The 6071-nt window shown below is 41.8% G+C and overlaps 1 protein-coding gene across 6 annotated transcripts in view; it reads right to left on the reverse strand.

Annotated features, from left to right (window-relative positions):
- Positions 1–5917, reverse strand: part of MBNL3 (muscleblind like splicing regulator 3) — a 107458-nt gene extending 101541 nt beyond the window's left edge. For 4 of the 6 annotated variants that reach the window (XM_024742697.1, XM_024742698.1, XM_024742696.1 and 1 more), the window contains exon 1: positions 5496–5741. The gene's annotated coding sequence lies outside the window, so the exon portion shown is untranslated. Of the gene's footprint in view, positions 1–5042; positions 5126–5495; positions 5742–5814 lie in introns of those variants that run through there. The other 2 variants (XM_024742693.1, XM_024742694.1) reach the window with 2 other exon arrangements.
- Between the last annotated feature and the right edge of the window lie 154 nt (positions 5918–6071).

Genomic DNA, 6071 nt, shown 5'->3' on the forward strand with positions numbered 1-6071 from the left:
AATAAACCCCACCCCCTTGTTTGGTTTCTTCATGCCGCTATATAAGGAGTGGCTACAAAAGCTGTACCTAAAGACTGATGGTCCTCCGGGCACAAAAGATGATTGTGGTGGATCTGAAATGGCAGCTCTTGTCTCTTCCACTGTGTGGACTTTGCTTTCTGGACACAGTAAAAAGAGGCGCTATTCATACCTGTATCTTGGTAAATAAAAACCTATGCAAATTCACCCTCTAAATGGGCAATCAGTGTTTGACTGAAAATGAGACAGCTCTCAGTGTCCTTTTTGGGTTTTGTCTCACTTCATCACTTTCTAAACTATACATGACACGAGGCATCTGAGTCACGGTATTTCTGATTTTGTTCCTTTTTTTATCTGGTGAAATGATTTGAAGGACTGTTGCTACATAACTTCTTGTGGCAGACTGATTTCTCTGGGATGTGCTGGAGATATACTAAATGCAACTACAGGTGACAGAAAAAGAGCAACTGGTTTTCAGGCTACTCCTCGAGGTCTCAGCCCAAAGGTTGCCATTTCTTGCTTTTCCCTGGACTTGTGAGAGAGCTGTTATCAACGCCTCCAGCAGGATATTCTGTTTGTTGTTGGGTTAATTTTTTTTGTCAATCAAAAATAGATAACGCTACCTGAAATCACAAGAAGGCTGTTCATAAAATAAAAGAACAAGTTAGAAAGACTATTCTCCCATTTACTTAACCAAGTTTTACTGACAGCCTAGTATGTGCCAGGCACTGGTGATATGAGGTAAGGAGACCCAGGAACTTGCCTAATAAGGAGTTACTCATACATTCAAGGAAACCTGAATAAGCCTTAGAAACCATTTTCAGATTTCCACACCAGTTGCGGGCAATGCCAAGAAGCTCGAGATTCAAAGAATAACTGTTGGGGACAATTTTAAGCTAATTTGAGTGATCCACACTGGAAAACAAGATCCGCCAAACTGTCAGTCCCTAGGATGCCCCCATGGCCTAAGGAGATCACAGAGCCTGCTGGAAGTCTAATACCAACCTCCTGCAATTCTGCCCAGACTGCCTTTCTCAACTGGAGGCCCTTCACTTCTGGGCCCCTCAAGTTCACCCACTGTGTGGGCATAAAATGAACTCCTGCCTAACGTCAGAAACAAAGCACTCCTTCTACTCATGAGCCAACTTAATGCTGATGGAGGAAGGACTTAAGAGTGGACATAATATTTTAACAAGCGTGCCTAATTGATTCCTAAATCTCTCGTTGGTCTCCTTTTTACCCCTTAACACTTTGCTCTCATGGCTATTATAAAGAGTTCTGGGGTTACTATGCTTGAGTTTCTTGAATAGGATCATATACATATAGAGGGAGAAAAAAGTATATATATATACGTGTGTGACATACGTATGTGAATATACACAACATACATGTTATATACAATGTACATGTTATATACATTCATATGTATATTCACTTACATACACACACACACACACACACACACACACACGTGCTTAAAGCAAGCTTCCTTTCATTTCTGTTTCCTCTTGAGTTGTGATCAATGTATCCTTTCTCTGAAAGTTAACTGACTGGAGTTGAACATACAGAGCCTCAGAGAGAATCATGTAATACAAGCATTTATTATTTATGCTTTTAAAAAAAGAAGCATTTTTTCTTTCATTCTTAGAGTTGGAGGATTGCTGTAAAAATAGGTATTTTTCCCATAATCTTCCAGGAATAAATCAATGCCCGGCTGTATAAATTGTCGTAAAATGAAGACTAGTTTGCACATGTGTGCACATGTGTGTGCTTTCATGTGTCCAGACAATTTGGGAGTACCTTTATTTCTCAAATAAAAATAAGGTCCCTCTTCCCAGATTGCATTATTTCTCCATCACTCTTTTAAAAACACTGTCACTCTATTTAAAACCAAGTAGAAGTAAATGATGGTTTCATATTGTCTTTACTAGAATGATCTGGAAAAAAAACTTTTCTGACCCCTTTTAGGTCACATGGATGTCATTAACACCTGGTAATGTAACTGATAACTTATTTATTCTAATTCTCCAAGTTGCCTTTCCAACATTGTCATTTGGCTGTCTTGAGGCAATATATAACCATTCAGGAAGAGCAGAATGCCACAGACCATCTGGATTCCTTAAGATCTAAAAGCCTACATTAATACAGATTTAATTGCTTTCTTTTGGATCATAATTTGTATTTGTTTGTTTTGGGTTGGTTGGCAATTAAACTACTTGCTCCCAAACAGTTTATTCTCTTAGAAGAAAAATGCCCACTTCATTTTATCTGAGGCACGGGTTTCTTTCTATTTTTTGGATCGAGAACTGCGTCACACGTAGGGAGAGGCAGAAAATTCCCCCAAAGAAACAAAACTGATTTCTACTTTCTTGACATCACATACATTTATAATGGGGAAAAAATCCATCTGTTCACCCTACTAGACATTGTTATAAGAAAACTCAACCGTATGGAAGCACCTTAACGAAGTCAAGGTGAGTGTAGCCTGACTGCTCTTTCAGACACTTGATAGTTTTAACATGGCAGTGACCATTATCTAACTTTAATTACAGGATCAAATTACTTGTCAAACATGGACTGTAACTTATTCTTGTCTGCTAGGCCCCAATCCCTGTTTGTAATCCTATCAGACAACGTGATTTATTTCGAAACAGAACAATTCTGCCACCTTCCTGAATTGACTGCGCTGTTAAGCAGGATAAGTGTACATTTTTCGGAAGGAAAATCTTCATCACGTTAGGGCTTCTCACTCTCTTCTTTCCTTCCCTTCCGTCTCGCATATAAAGACAGTTGGGTGGAGAACAAAATTGTACTTCCGACTACACTGTCAGCATCTGAACAGCAGCCCACATATGGCCACTGTTCCAGCACATGCAGTACTGTACAGCCTCCAAAGACAAAACCTTTCTTCCCCAGGCTGCTGTGATTACTTTTTCATAGGGTAGAGCTGGGCAGATAATAATACACCTACTGGTCAGAAGGATGAATTACACAAGTGCCTAGCACTGCGGTGAGAAGCAAGAGAACCCATTTGAGGCAAATAAAATGCAAGCAATTAGGGGGAATGCTGTTCTAAATTACTTCAAATTTTGAGGTTCTTGCCAGCTCACAAAAAACAGAAAATCTTCTGTTTAAATTAAAAGCTGAGCACGAAATCTGCTCCTCTGTGAGTTTACCGACTACTCATTTTTCTTTTTAACTTCACATTTATTAAGCACCTAATTTGTGCAAAGCATTGCTTAGGTAAAAGGTAGGTTCAGGAGATTACCAAAGAGAATTCAGATACCAGCTCAGAATCATAGGTTTTATCCCCCTTAAAAAGCAGCTGTTGTGAAATGCCTTCAGTGGACAGTTGAGGGAAAAAAGGGACTTTATAATCGTCCTGGGAATCATTATGAGGGCTTAAAGCAGCGAAGGAAATTAGAGAAATGAAGTAGCTCTTAGAAATAGAGCGAAACATTCAGTCACCACCCCTAGCCCAGCACTATATCAATTCTCTCTCAAAATATTTTTTTTTTTCTGACAAACTCCTTCACCTGTTTTCACACAAGGTCTCCAATCTCATCACTATATGAAGCCACAGAATGTTTAACTGGCAAAATGTCTTCCTAATGTCTCTGACACTAGTTCAGCTTGTCTGTTCTGGGCCCAAGGTTTAGCACCCACCCCAGCACCCCCTTTTTAAGGATGCATTTGGTCCAAAGTCATTCAGCAACAAGGCAGCACATGAGGAAGCAAAGCTTCATGAGCTGAAATCTAAGGATATAATCACTAAAAACGTGGGAAGTTGCTTTTGGTCACCCCTGCTCTCTTGCAAAAATGCAAGTATCTATTTCTCTACCTGCAGGAGGAACTCTCCTTTCAGATGTGAAGCAATGAACTGCCCCAAACACTTCTCCCAACAATAATCTGGAAAACGGATTACATAGTAACTCCACTGGAAACAGTTAAGTTCTTTTTAGGCACACTACAGCATCTGGGCAGGAAAACTGCACCATTTCTAATAAGTGCAAAACAATCTCTTTTCCCCCGCCACTCCCCAGAAGCTTGCTTAATTTAATAACAGGAGAATCTGCCAGCCAAGTAGCTTCTACTGCTTTGGGAGAAGTCGAAAGTGGACAGAGGTAGAAGAGTATCAGCTGGGCTATGGGCAGAAGCCCTTTTAGGCTATGTTTAGGGAAGTTTCAATAAATATGAAAGCATCCCCCCAAAGTATTACATATTGAGAAACATTTTTTAAACAACTTTTAAAAGTATTTAAACATTAAGGGGCTTCCCTGGTGGTGCAGTGGTTAAGAATCCGTCTGCCAATGCAGGGGACACAGGTTCGAGCCCTGGTGCGGGAAGATCCCACATGCCACAGAGCAACTACCAGCAACAAAGACTCAACTCAGCCAAAAATAAATAAATAAATTTATTTTAAAAAACCATTAAGGACTAGATTTTCATAGGCAAAATGGAAAATGTGAATGTAACTAGAAAAATCTGAGGTCTCTGTTAAGCTTCATTGACAATATGCCTTTCATCAAAGGGAAAAAACCTCAGGTCAATTGTATTAAACACCGATGTCTAGTCTTTTGTACAGCTATTTCAACAGTCTACTTTCCAACCATTATATCAGTAACCACCCAAAGACATTAAACCAGGGAGTCAACAGAGCGAAAAATTATCAACCATTTCAAAATTAAATCTTGCAATAGTTTTGTTTTAATTGATGGTTTCCCATGAACTCAATACATGTGTAGCGTTAGGCTGTGGGGATCCATGCCCAATTCATAAACACTAGCATTTAAGGAACATCTAAGAAAAAAGAACTTTTGGAAGACACACTACCTTAATTACAGCAACAATAAATTCACCCTCACTGTTGTATCAATCAATAGTCAGAAAACACACAGTAGGTCTACTAATGACAAAACTACACAATTGAATCACCTGAATGTTAACTTGGGTTGCTCGTCTTGATTTAATTTCATTTTCTGACCATAAGAGCTATTTGTGTGAACGCTAAAAATTAAAGTTACCTTTTCAATAGTCTCCTAAAATCTACCTTCAGGCCCTTCAGATGCCGGTAGTAAAAGCAAGCTGCCCAAATGTGTTGATCCAGAGCGGCAAGAGACACGGCTCAGCATGAAAGCTGGGGCACTGCCCACGATATCGCATGGCCACGGGGAAATGAGTGGCTAGAAGCATTTGCTGATAATATGCCATGCAAGTTCCTTTAAATTACAAAATGTATATTATATATATGTTATATATGCAATATATACAAAGGAAGAAGAAGTAAAAAGAAAGGGAAAAAAGAAGGAAGCAGAACAATAAGAAGACAGATCAAAGCCCTAAAATTGCAAAAAGTTGCAGGATTACTTTTCCTTCTCTTTGCCATTTTGAAAAGTAAAGTTTAAAAGGCATTCGATTTCGTCGGCGTCCTAGGAAGGCAGCCACGCTCACCAACCCCAACTCCTCGCCATCCTTACCTTCGGCTGCTACCGCGAACCCAGAGCCTAAGGGGTCCCGCTCTCAGCGGCAGCGGCGGGGGCAGCAGCAGCGACAGCAGCACATGCCATCTGTTAGCGGCAGAAGCAAAAGCAGCGCTGCGCGAGGTGGCCCCGGTGCCGGGAGAGCCTCTAGCAGGGGTGGATACTCAATGCCGCCATTTTAAAGCGAGGCTCCTGAAATCATTAGATATAAGCAAATTAAAGCCCGCCCCACCTACAGAACTTCAGGGCTGGGACGGGCAACCCGGCTCCGAGTCGGCCGCGGTGGGGTATAAAATGTCAAGCGAGAGACACGCACACGGGGACTCCAGGACAGAGGCGACAATCCCTCCGATCCCCTCTTCCCCCCACGCCCCGTGCTTTGGCGAGCCTCATTTCGGGCCCAGAGGCCAGAAGATTTTCTTTTACTCGACTACTTCGGGGCCCTTCCCCGGGGCCGGCCGGCGGGCCGGGGAACAGCGGGGAACCCGGGCCGGCCCTCCCCGCGCCTCCCTAGCGCTTGGTTTAGTCCACTTGGAGCACACCTAGAGCTCCCCGGCTCCCCAGCGGCAGGCT

The sequence above is a fragment of the Neophocaena asiaeorientalis genome, unplaced genomic scaffold, assembly GCF_003031525.2.
Source record: "Neophocaena asiaeorientalis asiaeorientalis breed wild unplaced genomic scaffold, Neophocaena_asiaeorientalis_V1.1 scaffold959, whole genome shotgun sequence".
NCBI classification, from domain to species: domain Eukaryota; kingdom Metazoa; phylum Chordata; class Mammalia; order Artiodactyla; family Phocoenidae; genus Neophocaena; species Neophocaena asiaeorientalis.